This window comes from Coregonus lavaretus, assembly GCF_964263955.1.
Source record: "Coregonus lavaretus genome assembly, contig: HAP1_SCAFFOLD_846, whole genome shotgun sequence".
Taxonomy (NCBI): domain Eukaryota; kingdom Metazoa; phylum Chordata; class Actinopteri; order Salmoniformes; family Salmonidae; genus Coregonus; species Coregonus lavaretus.
In genome coordinates, this window is record NW_028162892.1 from 155,082 (window position 1) to 172,133 (window position 17,052).

The window sequence follows — 17,052 nt, forward strand, 5'->3', positions numbered from 1 at the left end:
GACTAAACTGAAGCCTTAGTTCAGACAGGGTGGACTAGACTGAAGCCTTAGTTCAGACAGGGTGGACTAGACTGAAGCCTTAGTTCAGACAGGGTGGACTAGACTGAAGCCTTAGTTCAGACAGGGTGGACTAGACTGAAGCCTTTGTTCAGAGGGAGTGGTGTGAGAGAGGAGCAGGAAGAGGGGAGTTGAGCTCTCACCATGTTAGCAGCCTTATCAACATGAACTGATCCTCAGCCCTCTCCTCCATCAGTGTCTTAGATACTCCCTGATTCCTCCTTTCTCTGACTGCATCCAAAATGGCACCCTTATCCCTACATAGTGCCCGGCTCTGGTCAAAAGTAGAGCACTTTATAGGGAATATGGTGCCATTTGGGATGCAGACTCTTATCTATCCTGACCCAATCCTAACCTGAGAGACCGCATGCCCACATCTCCAACTTCATCAATCATGCATTGAAGTCAGTGGGAGGGAGATGATTTGGGTGGATATTAAAGGTCCAATGCAGCAGTTAAAAAAAAATCTCAATATCAAATCATTTCTGGTTAACCATTAAGTACCTTACTCTGATTGTTTTCAGTTAAAATTGTCAAAAAGAAACAAAAATAGCTTCTTAGCAAAGAGCAATTTCTCAAGCAAGATTTTTGCTAGTTTTGAGTGGGGAGCGGAAAACTGAAAATTAGCTGTTATTGGCAGAGAGGTTTAGAAATCTCTTTCTTATTGGTCTATTAACTAATTTACCGCCTGGTGATGTCACTACGGAAGGCCATAACTCCCTCCCACCAAAACAGGTTGAAATTTCAGGTGGTCTTTTCAAACAGCTCTTACACTAAAAGGGCATTATCATAATTTTCACAATTTCACAATATTATTCCAACCTCATAGTGTGCAAATGTATGTAACTTGTTTGTAAGTAGCAGTGTGTGGTTAGAGGTGTGATTTGGGTAGATATTAAAGTTACTCTCTGTAAGTAGCAGTGTGGTTAAAGGTGTGACTTGGGTAGATATTAAAGTTACTCTCTGTAAGTAGCAGTGTGGTTAGAGGTGTGATTTGGGTAGATATTAAAGTTACTCTCTGTAAGTAGCAGTGTGGTTAGAGGTGTGACTTGGGTAGATATTAAAGTTACTCTCTGTAAGTAGTAGTGTGGTTAAAGGTGTGATTTGGGTAGATATTAAAGTTACTCTCTGTAAGTAGCAGTGTGGTTAGAGGTGTGACTTGGGTAGATATTAAAGTTACTCTCTGTAAGTAGCAGTGTGTAGTTAGAGGTGTGACTTGGGTAGATATTAAAGTTACTCTCTGTAAGTAGCAGTGTGGTTAGAGGTGTGACTTGGGTAGATATTAAAGTTACTCTCTGTAAGTAGCAGTGTGGTTAGAGGTGTGACTTGGGTAGATATTAAAGTTACTCTCTGTAAGTAGCAGTGTGGTTAGAGGTGTGACTTGGGTAGATATTAAAGTTACTCTCTGTAAGTAGCAGTGTGGTTAGAGGTGTGACTTGGGTAGATATTAAAGTTACTCTCTGTAAGTAGCAGTGTGGTTAGAGGTGTGACTTGGGTAGATATTAAAGTTACTCTCTGTAAGTAGCAGTGTGGTTAGAGGTGTGACTTGGGTAGATATTAAAGTTACTCTCTGTAAGTAGCAGTGTGGTTAGAGGTGTGACTTGGGTAGATATTAAAGTTACTCTCTGTAAGTAGCAGTGTGTGGTTAGAGGTGTGACTTGGGTAGATATTAAAGTTACTCTCTGTAAGTAGCAGTGTGGTTAGAGGTGTGACTTGGGTAGATATTAAAGTTACTCTCTGTAAGTAGCAGTGTTCACTGCTCTAGAAACATCAGCTGCAATAACCCCCACCCCAGGACAGAGAACACTGCAATGCAGGGAGGAACCTCTAGTATAGAAATGTAGAACCCCAATTGAAGTAGGTTAGTTATTCTTTCAAATTGTCAGTTCTCTATTTACCAGGTATTTATGTCAGTATGCTAATAATATTAAAATTACATGACAATTACTCTGTTACCATTTTCTATTATGTAGTCTTCCATTTTATTTCTTAACGCACAATTTCCCCATAAATCCCTGGCACATACCAACTTAGACAGGGCTGTACAGTGCAGTATTACCAGCAGATATACCATATAGCTTCACTCACACCTCACACAGCTTCACACACCTCTTGAATATTTACAGTAGAAACCGGACGAGAGGGTTGTTGATAGCAGAGTTTACAGTAGAAACCTGACGAGAGGGTTGTTGATAGCAGGGTTTACAGTAGAAACCTGACGAGAGGGTTGTTGATAGCAGGGTTTACAGTAGAAACCTGACGAGAGGGTTGTTGATAGCAGGGTTTACAGTAGAAACCGGACGAGAGGGTTGTTGATAGCAGGGTTTACAGTAGAAACCGGACGAGAGGGTTGTTGATAGCAGGGTTTACAGTAGAAACCTGACGAGAGGGTTGTTGATAGCAGGGTTTACAGTAGAAATCTGACGAGAGGGTTGTTGATAGCAGGGTTTACAGTAGAAACCTGACGAGAGGGTTGTTGATAGCAGGGTTTACAGTAGAAACCTGACGAGAGGGTTGTTGATAGCAGGGTTTACAGTAGAAACCTGACGAGAGGGTTGTTGATAGCAGGGTTTACAGTAGAAACCTGACGAGAGGGTTGTTGATAGCAGGGTTTACAGTAGAAACCGGACGAGAGGGTTGTTGATAGCAGGGTTTACAGTAGAAACCGGACGAGAGGGTTGTTGATAGCAGGGTTTACAGTAGAAACCTGACGAGAGGGTTGTTGATAGCAGGGTTTACAGTAGAAACCTGACGAGAGGGTTGTTGATAGCAGGGTTTACAGTAGAAATCTGACGAGAGGGTTGTTGATAGCAGGGTTTACAGTAGAAACCTGACGAGAGGGTTGTTGATAGCAGGGTTTACAGTAGAAACCGGACGAGAGGGTTGTTGATAGCAGGGTTTACAGTAGAAACCTGACGAGAGGGTTGTTGATAGCAGAGTTTACAGTAGAAACCTGACGAGAGGGTTGTTGATAGCAGGGTTTACAGTAGAAACCTGACGAGAGGGTTGTTGATAGCAGGGTTTACAGTAGAAACCTGACGAGAGGGTTGTTGATAGCAGAGTTTACAGTAGAAACCTGACGAGAGGGTTGTTGATAGCAGGGTTTACAGTAGAAACCTGACGAGAGGGTTGTTGATAGCAGGGTTTACAGTAGAAACCTGACGAGAGGGTTGTTGATAGCAGGGTTTACAGTAGAAACCTGACGAGAGGGTTGTTGATAGCAGGGTTTACAGTAGAAACCTGACGAGAGGGTTGTTGATAGCAGGGTTTACAGTAGAAACCTGACGAGAGGGTTGTTGATAGCAGGGTTTACAGTAGAAATCTGACGAGAGGGTTGTTGATAGCAGGGTTTACAGTAGAAACCTGACGAGAGGGTTGTTGATAGCAGAGTTTACAGTAGAAACCTGACGAGAGGGTTGTTGATAGCAGGGTTTACAGTAGAAACCTGACGAGAGGGTTGTTGATAGCAGGGTTTACAGTAGAAACCTGACGAGAGGGTTGTTGATAGCAGGGTTTACAGTAGAAACCTGACGAGAGGGTTGTTGATAGCAGGATAAAAGACTATTGACTGGCGGTTCTGCCAGCCAGGCTGATAACGAGCCAATGACAGGAGAGGATCCATCTGTCTCAGAAGCTGCCTCTCAGCCAGCCCTCCTCCTCCTGAGAGTGGATTCATCCTGCCTTTTATTGCCCAGCGACAGCTCAGGATTTTAACGTTCAGTATGATGATGTACTGCCATTTTATGATACAGTATCTTCCATTTTGGATGGGTTGTGTTGTGTCCTGTTTTGAGTGTTTTGAAATAGATGAGGTGATTAACAAATATATATGATAGTTTGATTACTCAATATGCCAGGTATCCATCACCACAGTGTTCAAGACATAGACTAATCACTAAGTTTCTCTCTCTCCCCCTCCCTCGCTCTCTCTTCCTCTCACAGATATCGAGCAGGAGAAGAAAGCTGAAGATGGCTCCAAATGAAACGCCATGGTTCCTCTCCTCCAGTCATTCCTCTCTCTTCTCCTCCACAATAAATAATGTCTATCACTTCTGCTTCTGCTTCTTTGCGTATCAACAAGTTAGTTAATCACAATGGCGTTGACTCTGATGCTGTGGGGGTTAGGGGTGCATGATTAGTAAAGGGAAGGCCAATACGATTTTAACCGTCAATGTTTTAAATTGTGCTTTTTCATGCAGTCTTGGTTGGAAAGGGGTGAAGTCAGATAAATATGGATGAGACAGGGTGTTTGAACAGATGGCAGAAATGAGCATGTTGCGTTTGTGTCAATGACATATAATACTGTCACCATCAACAGTTTGTTCCACTGTCAACTATGCCCAATGTTCTGCCTGTACACGGTGCCATTCTGGATAAATTCTGTAACAATAACATGAGAGAAGATATTTTTGTTTTAATAAAATGAGTGTGGTAATACTGAATTTGGGTCTTGTCTTAATTGTTTTGACTTCGGGCAATGAGTGTAATCTTTTATCATTATTGAGTATGCAATACTATTAAGATTCATTAAAATATGTACAGTGCATTCGGAAAGTATTCAGACCCCTTCACTTTTTCCACATTTTGTTACGTTACAGCCTTATTCTAAAATGAAAAAAAAACGATTTCTTTCCCTCATCAATCTACACACAATACCCCATAATGACAAAGCAGAAACAGGCTTTTAGAAATGTATTTACATAAGTATTGAGACCCTTTGCTATGAGACTTGAAATTGAGCTCAAGTGCATCCTGTTTCCATTGATCATCCTTGAGATGTTTCTACAACTTGATTGGAGTCCACCTGTGGTCAATTATATTGATTGGAAATGATTTGGGAAGGCACACTCCTGTCTATTTAAGGTCCCACAGTTGACAGTGCATGTCAGAGCAGAAACCAAGCCATGAGGTCGAAGGAATTGTCCGTAGAGCTCCGAGACAGGATTGTGTCGAGGCACAGATCTGGGGAAGGGTACCAAAAGATGTCTGCAGCATTGAAGGTCCCCAAGAACACAGTCGCCTCCATCATTCTTAAATGGAAGAAGTTTGGAACCACCAAGACTATTCCTAGAGCTGGCCGCCCAGCCAAACTGAACAATTGGGGGAGAAGGGCCTTGGTCAGGGAGGTGACCAAGAACCTGCTGGAGTTCCTCTGTGGAGATGGGAGAACCTTCCAGAAGGACAACCATCTCTGCCGCACTCAACCAATCAGGCCTTTATGGTAGAGTGGCCAGACAGAAGCCACTCCTCAGTAAAAGGCACATGACAGCCCGTTTGGAGTTTTTTTCAAAAGGCAACTAAAGGACTCTCAGACCATGAGAAACAAGATTCTCTGGTCTGATGAAACCAAGCTTGAACTCTTTGACCTGAAGGCCAAGCGTCACGTATGGAGGAAACCTGACTGTTTTTCAGAGGCAGGGACTGGGAGACTAGTCAGGATCGATGGAAAGATGAACGGAGCAAAGTACAGAGAGATCCTTGATGAAAACCTGCTCCAGAGCGCTCAGGACCTCAGACTGGGGGTGAAGGTTTACCTTCCAACAGGGCAATGACCCTAAGCACACAGCCAAGACAACGCAGAAGTGGCTTCGGGACAAGTCTCTGAATGTCCTTGAGTGGCCCAGCCAGAGCCCGGACTTGAACCCGATCGAACATCTCTGGAGAGACCTGAAAATAGCTGTGCAGCGACGCTCCCCATCCAACCTGACAGAGCTTGAGAGGATCTGCAGAGAAGAATGGGAGAAATTCCCCACATTTTATTTAGATTTTATTTAACCTTTATTTAACTAGGCAAGTCAGTTAAGAACAAATTCTTATTTACAATGACGGCGTACCAAAAGGCAAAATGCCTCCTGCGGGGACAGGGGCTGGGATAAAATATATATATATAGGACAAAACACACATCACGACAAGAGAGACCACAACACTATATAAAGAGAGACCTAAGACAACAACATAGCATGGCAGCAACACATGACAACACAGCATGGTAGCAACACAACATGGCAGCAGCACAACATGGTAGCAGCACAAAACATGGTACAAACATTATTGGGCACAGACAACAGCACAGAGGGCAAGAAGGTAGAGACAACAATTCATCACGCGAAGCAGCCACAACTGTCAGTAAGAGTGTCCATGATTGAGTCTTTGAATAAAGAGATGGAGATAAAACTGTCCAGTTTGAGTGTTTTTTGCAGTTTGTTCCAGTCACTAGCTGCAGCGAACTGAAAAGAGGAGCGACCCAGGGATGTGTGTGCTTTGGGGACCTTTAACAGAATGTGACTGGCAGAACGGGTGTTGTATGTGGAGGATGAGGGCTGCAGTAGGTATCTCAGATAGGGGGGAGTGAGGCCTAAGAGGCTATACAAGTGGGTCTTGCGACGAGTATACAGAGATGACCAGTTTACAGAAGAGTATAGAGTGCAGTGATGTGTCCTATGAGGAGCATCGGTGGCAAATCTGATGGCCGAATGGTAAAGAACATCGAGCTTCTCGAGAGCACCCTTACCTGCCGATCTATAAATTACGTCTCCGTAATCTAGCATGGGTAGGATGGTCATCTGAATCAGGGTGAGTTTGGCAGCTGGGGTGAAAGTTGAGCGATTACGGTAGAGGAAACCAAGTCTAGATTTAACCTTAGCCTGCAGCTTTGATATGTGCTGAGAGAAGGACAGTGTACCGTCTAGCCATACTCCCAAGTACTTGTATGAGGTGACTACCTCAAGCTCTAAACCCTCAGAGGTAATAATCACACCGGTGGGGAGAGGGGCATTCTTCTTACCAAATCACATGACTTTGGTTTTGGAGGTGTTCAGAACAAGGTTAAGGGCAGAGAAAGCTTGTTGGACACTAAGAAAGCTTTGTTGTCCGGGGAGGGGCCAGCTGAGTAAGACTGTATCATCTGCATATAAATGGATGAGAGAGCTTCCTACTGCCTGAGCTATGTTGTTGATGTAAATTGAGAAGAGCATGGGGCCTAGGATCGAGCCTTGGGGTACTCCCTTGGTGACAGGCAGTGGCTGAGACAGCAGATGTTCTGACTTTATACACTGCACTCTTTGAGAGAGGTAGTTAGCAAACCAGGCCAAAGACCCCTCAGAGACACAATACTTCTTAGCCGGCCCACAAGAATGGAATGGTCTACCGTATCAAAAGCTTTGGCCAAGTCAATAAAAATAGCAGCACAACATTGCTTAGAATCAAGGGCAATGGTTACATCATTTAGGACCTTTAAGGTTGCAGTGACACATCCATAACCTGGGCGGAAACCAGATTGCATACCAGAGAGAATACTATAGACATCAAGAAAGCCAGTCAGTTGATTATTGACAAGTTTTTCCAACACTTTTGATAAACAGGGCAAAATAGAATTGGCCTATAACAGTTAGGATCAGCTTGATAAAGGACGCACCTTTATTTACAGGTGTGCCAAGCTTGTAGTGTCATACCCAAGAAGACTTGAGGCTGTAATCGCTGCCAAAGGTGCTTCAACAAAGTAGAGTAAAGGGTCTGAATACTTATGTAAATGTGATATTTCATTTTTTCATTTTTAATACATTTGAATTTCGCTTTGTCATTATGCGGTATTGTGTGTAGATTGATGAGGGGGGGGGGAATATTTAATCAATTTTAGAATAAGGCTGTAACATAACAAAATATGGAAAAAGTCAAAGGGTCTAAATACTTTCCAAATGCACTGTATGTGAATGGACAAAGCCATCGATCACGTGACACCATTCATTCCTATGTGAAGACTCAATAGTGCATTGAAGCCAAATGAAGTCGGTTAAAATGGCGTCTCATGGAGACATAAGATGCGCAGTTTGAGCTACTCCAGGAAGTGATGTTAGCTCAGTGCTGCCCCCTCTCATTGAGTATCTCAAGTTGAAGGCCGACGGGGGTACTGCAGGCTGCCATAGCAACTAAATTATCCTTATAACTTATTTTTATCTAGGCAAGTCAGTTAAGAACAAATTCTTATTTACAATGACGGCCTACACCGGCCATATACAGTGAGGGGAAAAAGTATTTGATCCCCTGCTGATTTTGTACGTTTGCCCACTGACAAAGACATGATCAGTCTATCATTTTAATGGTAGGTTTATTTGAACGGTGAGAGACAGAATAACAACAACAAAATCCAGAAAAACGCATGTCAAAAATGTTATAAATTGATTTGCATTTTAATGAGGGAAATAAGTATTTGACCCCTCTGCAAAACATGACTTAGTACTTGGTGGCAAAACCCTTGTTGGCAATCACAGAGGTCAGACGTTTCTTGTAGTTGGCCACCAGGTTTGCACACATCTCAGGAGGGATTTTGTTCCACTCCTCTTTGCAGATCTTCTCCAAGTCATTAAGGTTTCGAGGCTGATGTTTGGCAACTCGAACCTTCAGCTCCCTCCACAGATTTTCTATGGGATTAAGGTCTGGAGACTGGCTAGGCCACTCCAGGACCTTAATGTGCTTCTTCTTGAGCCACTCCTTTGTTGCCTTGACCGTGTGTTTTGGGTCATTGTCATGCTGGAATACCCATCCACGACCCATTTTCAATGCCCTGGCTGAGGGAAGGAGGTTCTCACCCAAGATTTGATGGTACATGGCCCCGTCCATCGTCCCTTTGATGCGGTGAAGTTGTCCTGTCCCCTTAGCAGAAAAACACCCCCAAAGCATAATGTTTCCACCTCCATGTTTGACGGTGGGGATGGTGTTCTTGGGGTCATAGGCAGCATTCCTCCTCCTCCAAACACGGCGAGTTGAGTTGATGCCAAAGAGCTCGATTTTGGTCTCATCTGACCACAACACTTTCACCCAGTTCTCATCTGAATCATTCAGATGTTAATTGGCAAACTTCAGAAGGCCCTGTATATGTGCTTTTTTGAGCAGGGGGACCTTGCGGGCGCTGCAGGATTTCAGTCCTTCACGGCGTAGTGTGTTACCAATTGTTTTCTTGGTGACTATGGTCCCAGCTGCCTGGAGATCATTGACAAGATCCTCCTGTGTAGTTCTGGGCTGATTCCTCACCGTTCTCATGATCATTGCAACTCCACGAGGTGAGATCTTGCATGGAGCCCCAGGCCGAGGGAGATTGACAGTTATTTTGTGTTTCTTCCATTTGTGAATAATCGCACCAACTGTTGTCACCTTCTCACCAAGCTGCTTGGCGATGGTCTTGTAGCCCATTCCAGCCTTGTGTAGGTCTACAATCTTGTCCCTGACATCCTTGGAGAGCTCTTTGGTCTTGGCCATGGTGTTTGGAATCTGATTGATTGATTGCTTCTGTGGACAGGTGTCTTTTATAAAGGTAAAAAGCTGAGATTAGGAGCACTCCCTTTAAGAGTCAGAAATCTTTCTGATTGAGAGGGGGTCAAATACTTATTTTCCTCATTAAAATGCAAATCAATGTATAACATTTTTGAAATGCGTTTTTCTGGATTTTTTGTTGTTAACCTGTCTCTCACTGTTCAAATAAACCTACCATTAAAATTATAGACTGATCATGTCTTTGTCAGTGGGCAAACGTGCAAAATCAGCAGGGGATCAAATACTTTTTTCCCTCACTGTACACCTGTTCTGAAAGGCCCCAGAGTCTGCAACACCACTAAGCAAGGGGCACCACCAAGCAAGCGGCACCATGAAGACCAAGGAGCTCTCCAAACAGGTCAGGGACAAAGTTGTGAAGAAGTACAGATCAGGGTTGGGTTATAAAAAAATATCCAAAACTTTGAACATCCCACAGAGCACCATTAAATCCATTATTAAAAAATGGAAAGAATATGGCACCACAACAAACCTGCCCAGAGAGGGCCGCCCACCAAAACCCACGGACCAGGCAAGGGGGGTATTAATCAGAGAGGCAACAAAGACACCAAAGATAACCCTGAAGGAGCTGCAAAGCTCCACAGCGGAGATTGGAGTATCTGTCCATAGGACCACTTTAAGCCGTACACTCCACAAAGCTGGGCTTTACGGAAGAGTGGCCAGAAAAAAAGCCATTGCTTGAAGAAAAAAATAAGCAAACACATTTGGTGTTCGCCAAAATCCATGTGGGAGACTCCCCAAACATATGGAAGAAGGTACTCTGGTCAGATGAGACTAAAATTGAGCTTTTTGGCCATCAAGGAAAACGCTATGTCTGACGCAAACCCAACACCTCTCATCACCCTGAGAACAACATCCCCACAGTGAAGCATGGTGGTGGCAGCATCATGCTGTGGGGATGTTTTTCAATGGCAGGGACTGGGAAACTGGTCAGAATTGAAGGAATGATGGATGGCGCTAAATACAGGGAAATTCTTGAGGGAAACCTGTTTCAGTCTTCCAGAGATTTGAGACTGGGACGGAGGTTTACCTTCCAGCAGGACAATAACCCTAAGCATACTGCTAACACAACACTTGAGTGGTTTAAGGGGAAACATTTAAATGTATTGGAATGGCCTAGTCAAAGCCCAGACCTCAATCCAATTGGGAATCTGTGGAATTATTTAAAGATTGCTGTACACCAGCGGAACCCATCCAACTTGAAGGAGCTGGAGCAGTTTAGCCTTGAAGAATGGGTAAAAATCCCAGTGGCTAGATGTGCCAAGCTTATAGAGACATACCCCAAGAGACTTGCAGCTGTAATTGCTGCAAAAGGTGGCTCTACAAAGTATTGACTTTAGTTATGCACGCTCAAGTTTTCAGTTTTTTTGTCTTATTTCTTGTTTGTTTCACAAGAACAAATATTTTGCATCTTCAAAGTGGTAGGCATGTTGTTTAAATCAAATGATACAAACCCCCCAAAAATCAATTTTAATTCCAGGATGTAAGGCAACAAAATAGGAAAAATGCCAAGGGGGGTGAATACTTTCGCAAGCCACTGTAGATATTCAAGATTAATGTACAATCAGTCCTGTATTAGTATATTAGCTGATCTATATTCACTGTTCTGGGGTCTTCTTATGCACAATTACACTTTTTACAATTTATGGCACTGCAAAAAAAAGGGGAAGTCAAGATCATGTTACTAACAGGTCTGCCTGTTCTTGTAATTGAGAAAGAGAGGAATCATGTCTATGAATTTAGCAGAGGAGATTTAAAACAACTGGCTGCCAAGAAGGATGTATTTTTTTTAAACCTCCAGTTTGCTCCACTTGTGGAGTAGACTTGCCAGATCTCCCAGACACACACTCCACAGTGTGTTTTACTCCACAGCGTGTTTTACTCCACAGTGTGTTTTACTCCACAGCGTGTTTTACTCCACAGTGTGTTTTACTCCACAGTGTGTTTTACTCCACAGTGTTTTACTCCACAGCGTGTTTCACTCCACAGTGTTTCACTCCACAGTGTGTTTTACTCCACAGTGTGTTTTACTCCACAGTGTTTTACTCCACAGTGTGTTTTACTCCACAGTGTTTTACTCCACAGCGTGTTTTACTCCACAGTGTGTTTTCCTCCACAGTGTGTTTTCCTCCACAGCGTGTTTCACTCCACAGCGTGTTTCACTCCACAGTGTTTCACTCCACAGTGTGTTTTACTCCACAGTGTTTTACTCCACAGCGTGTTTTCCTCCACAGCGTGTTTTCCTCCACAGTGTGTTTCACTCCACAGCGTGTTTCACTCCACAGTGTGTTTCACCCCACAGTGTGTTTTACTCCACAGCGTGTTTTACTCCACAGTGTTTCACTCCACAGTGTTTTACTCCACAGTGTTTTACTCCACAGCGTGTTTCACTCCACATCGTGTTTCACTCCAGAGTGTGTTTTACTCCACAGTGTTTCACCCCACAGTGTTTCACCCCACAGTGTGTTTTACTCCACAGCGTGTTTCACTCCACAGTGTGTTTCACTCCACAGTGTTTCACTCCACAGCATGTTTTACTCCACAATGTGTTTCACTCCACAGTGTGTTTCACTCCACAGTGTGTTTCGCTCCACAGTGTGTTTTACTCCACAGCGTGTTTTACTCCACAGTGTTTTACTCCACAGCGTGTTTCACTCCACAGTGTTTTACTCCACAGCGTGTTTTACTCCACAGCGTGTTTTACTCCACAGTGTGTTTTACTCCACAGTGTTTTACTCCACAGTGTGTTTTACTCCACAGTGTTTTACTCCACAGTGTGTTTTACTCCACAGTGTTTTACTCCACAGTGTGTTTTACTCCACAGTGTTTTACTCCACAGCGTGTTTTCCTCCACAGTGTGTTTTCCTCCACAGTGTGTTTCACTCCACAGCGTGTTTCACTCCACAGTGTTTCACTCCACAGTGTGTTTTACTCCACAGCGTGTTTTACTCCACAGTGTTTCACTCCACAGTGTTTTACTCCACAGTGTTTCACTCCACAGCGTGTTTCACTCCACAGTGTTTCACTCCACAGCGTGTTTCACTCCAGAGTGTGTTTTACTCCACAGCGTGTTTCACTCCACAGTGTGTTTCACTCCACAGTGTTTCACTCCACAGCGTGTTTTACTCCACAGTGTGTTTTAATCCACATTGTTTCACTCCACAGTGTGTTTTACCCTACAGTGTGTTTTACTCCACAGTGTGTGTTTCTGACATATATTGTAAGTAAGAGGGAGTTACAATCATAGGACATCCTTCATAGATGAGATAAACGTCCTCCCAGTGACTAGTATAAAGGCTGTATTTAACCAATGATCCCATTGTTGTTTATGTGAGGGGACGACCTTAGCTGCAACCTTTAGACTACTCACTGGAAGGACGTTTATCTCATCTATGGGATAATTGGTTAAATATGGTCTCAAATATAGAGAAGGAATCTGCCCTGACAGAGTTCCACATGCCCCGCCTCACTATCTGTATGGTATCATGAGGATTAACTCATTTACATTTTAGTCATTTAGCAGACGCTCTTATCCAGAGCGACTTACAGTTAGTGAGTGCATACATTTTCATACTGGCCCCCCGTGGGAATCGAACCCACAACTCTGGCATTGCAAACGCCACGCCCTACCAACTGAGCTACACGGGACCTACACCCCACACTCATACAACTCATGTCTCTGGTAGTCTAGCCTAATGCATGACATATGTCATAGACGCCGGGTAGTATCTAGGAGGACAAAGACTGAGAGGACAGAGAGGACAGAGGACACATGAGAGATCAGACTACCAGTATCTCACAACCCATCACCAACTAAGAGGAGTAGGCCTAGGGTTGTGTCCCAAATTGCACCCTATTCCCAATATAGTGCACTACTTTTGACCAGGGCCCTATATGGTAGTGCACTACACAGGGAAAATGGAGCCATTTGGGGCGTAGACTATGGCACCAAGCATCCTAAGCCCTCCCAAGCTGTATTGTCATTACGTTTGCGGATCTAATACGATTGTTGTCGCACTTGGATAGTAATCTGTTTAATAGGATTGTAGGTCTTCAGTTTCCTCAGTATCTTAAGTGTCCCCCCCCACCATCTTTACTATGAATCCAGGCCACAACAGCTCATATAGTGAAGAATAGGGTGCTGCACACACACAGTAACATGTGCATAAGCCTTCTTGTTAGTACATGTTCCCAACCCAGCAGAGTTACTATCAAACTGACACTCTCAGGTTTCACCCTCTCTCTCTCCCTTCACTTTGGGAACTCAACCCAGTGTTCTTCCACTAGGTCAACATCAGGTCTAGTCCTTGCCCTGAGCTTGTTTCTGGTCGTAGGCTACTACTGACTCATAGCTCTATTATCTACGGGTACAATTCAATAAGTGAAGCATGTTTATAGCCGTGAGAATCACCTTTGCAACAGAGCTAGTGTTCTGCAGAACCTGAACAATGGTGGTACGTGTGGGTGTGCTACCTTGGCACAGATAAAGAGAGGTGTGGCAATCACAAGACTACAGAGGAATAATTTTCCTCAGTTGGTTTGTTTTTTCTTCCCCTTTCACAGCTCATGTAATTTGTTATGTTGAAGACAGGTTATTTGGATAATTATAGGTATTGTGGTAGATTACACACCTAGTACAATACCAAATATTCCAATACATCTCATTTAATCTCATGTCGACTGACATTTTTGTGGCTGTACCTCTAATGCTGTTGAAGAACGGTGCTCACCGTTTTGGGGAAACGTGTCGTTCAGTCACACAAATTATCAACGAACCTACCAGGTACAACCCTAAATCCGTAAACATGGGTACCCTCATAGATATCATCCTGACTAACTTACCCTCTAAATACACCTCCGCTGTCTTCAACCAGGATCTCAGCGATCACTGCCTTATTGCCTGCGTCCGTAACGGGTCCGCGGTCAAACGACCACCCCTCATCACTGTCAAACGCTCCCAAAAACACTTCAGCGAGCAGGCCTTCCTAATTGACCTGGCCCAGGTATCCTGGATGGATATAGATCTCATTCCGTCAGTATAGGATGCCTGGTTGTTCTTTAAAAGTAATTTCCTCTCAATCTTAAATAGACATGCCCCATTCAAAAAATACAGAACTAAGAACTGATATAGCCCCTGGTTCTCCTCAGACTTGACTGCCCTTGACCAGCACAAAAACATCCTGTGGCGTACTGCATTAGCATCAAATAGCCCCCGCGATATGCAACTTTTTAGGGAAGTTAGGAACCAATATACACAAGCAGTTAGGAAAGCAAAGGCTAACTTTTTCAAACAGAAATTTGCATCCTGTAGCACTAACTCCAAAAAGTTTTGGGACACTGTATAGTCCATGGAAAATAAGAGCACTTCCTCCCAGCTGCCCACTGCACTGAGGCTAGGAAACACTATCACCACCGATAAATCTACAATAATCGAGAATTTCAACAAGCATTTTGCTACGGCTGGCCATGCTTTCCACCTGGCTACCACTACCCCGGCCACCAGCTCTGCACCCTCCGCTGCAACTTGCCCATGCCCCCCCCCGCTTCTCCTTCACACAAATCCAGACAGCTGATGTTCTAAAAGAGCTGCAAAATCTGGACCCCTACAAATCATCTGGGCTAGACAATCTGGACCCTTTCTTTCTAAAACTAGCCGCCGAAATTGTCGCAACCCCTATTACTAGCCTGTTCAACCTCTCTTTCGTAACGTCTGAGATCCCCAGAGATTGGAAAGCTGCCGCGGTCATCCCCCTCTTCAAAGGGGGTGACACTCTAGATCCAAACTGTTACAGACCCATATCCATCCTGCCCTGCCTTTCAAAAGTTTTTGAAAGCCAAGTCAACAAACAGATCACCGACCATTTCGAATCCCACCGTACCTTCTCCGCTATGCAATCCGGTTTCCGAGCTGGTCATGGGTGCACTTCAGCCACGCTCAAGGTCCTAAACGATATTATAACCGCGATCGATAATAGACAGTACTGTGCAGCCGTTTTCATTGACCTGGCCAAGGCTTTCGACTCTGTCAACCACCGCATTCTTATTGGCAGACTAAATAGCCTTGGTTTCTCAAATGACTGCCTCGCCTGGTTCACCAACTACTTCTCAGATAGAGTTCAATGTGTCAAATTGGAGGGCCTGTTGTCTGGACCTATGGCAGTCTCTATGGGGGTGCCACAGGGTTCAATTCTTGGGCCAACTCTTTTCTCTGTGTATATCAATGACGTCGCTCTTGCTGCTGGTGACTCTCAGATCCACCTCTACGCAGACGACACCATTTTGTATACATCTGGCCCTTCATTGGACACTGTGTTAACAAACCTCCAAACGAGCTTCAATTCCATACAACACTCCTTCAGTAGCCTCCAACTGCTCTTAAACACTAGTAAAACTAAATGCATGCTCTTCAACCGAACGCTGCTTGCACCCGCCCACCCGACTAGAATCACTACTCTCGACGGGTCTGACCTAGAGTATGTGGACAACTACAAATATCTAGGTGTCTGGTTAGACTGTAAACTCTCCTTCCAGACTCACATTAAGAATCTCCAATCCAAAGTTAAATCTAGAATCGGTTTCCTATTTCGCAATAAAGCCTCCTTCACTCATGCTGCCAAACATGCCCTCGTAAAACTGACTATCCTACCGATCCTTGACTTCGGCGATGTCACTTACAAAATAGCCTCCAACGCTCTACTCAGCAAATTGGATGTTGTCTATCACAGTGCCATCCGTTTTGTCTCCAAAGCCCCATATAATACCCACCACTGTGACCTGTACGCTCTTGTTGGCTGGTCCTCACTACATATTCGTCGCCAAACCCACTGGCTCCAGGCCATCTATAAATCACTGCTAGGCAAATCCCCGCCTTATCTTAGCTCATTGGTCACCATAGCAACACCCACCCGTAGTCTGCGCTCCAGCGGGTATATCTCACTGGTCATCCCCAAAGCCAACACCTCCTTTGGCCGCAATTCCTTCCAGTTCTCTGCTGCCAATGACTGGAACAAATTGCAAAAATCTCTGAAGCTGGAGACACTTATCTCCCTCACTGACTTTAAGCATCAGTTGTCAGAGCACCTTACCGATCACTGCACCTGTACGCAGCCCATCTGAAATTAGCCCGCCCAACTACCTCATCCCTATATTGTTATTTATTTTGCTCATTTGTACCCCAGTATCTCTATTTGCACATCATCTTTTTTTTATTTTTTATTTCACCTTTATTTAACCAGGTAAGCCAGTTGAGAACAGGTTCTCATTTACAGCTGCGACCTGGCCAAGATCAAGCAAAGTAGTGCAATAAAAAACAACACAGAGTTACATATGGGGTAAAAAACATAAAGTCAGAAATACAACAGAAAATATATATACAGTGTGTGCAAATGTAGCAAGTTATGGAGGTATGGCAATAAATAGGCTATAGTGCAGAATAATTACAATAGTATTAACACTGGAATGCTAGATGTGCAAGAGATTATGTGCAAATAGAGATACTGGGGTGCAAAAGAGCAAAATAAATAACAATATAGGGATGAGGTAGTTGGGTGGGCTAATTTCAGATGGGCTGTGTACAGGTGCAGTGATCGGTAAGGTGCTCTGACAACTGATGCTTAAAGTTATTGAGGGAGATAAGAGTCTCCAGCTTCAGAGATTTTTGCAATTCGTTC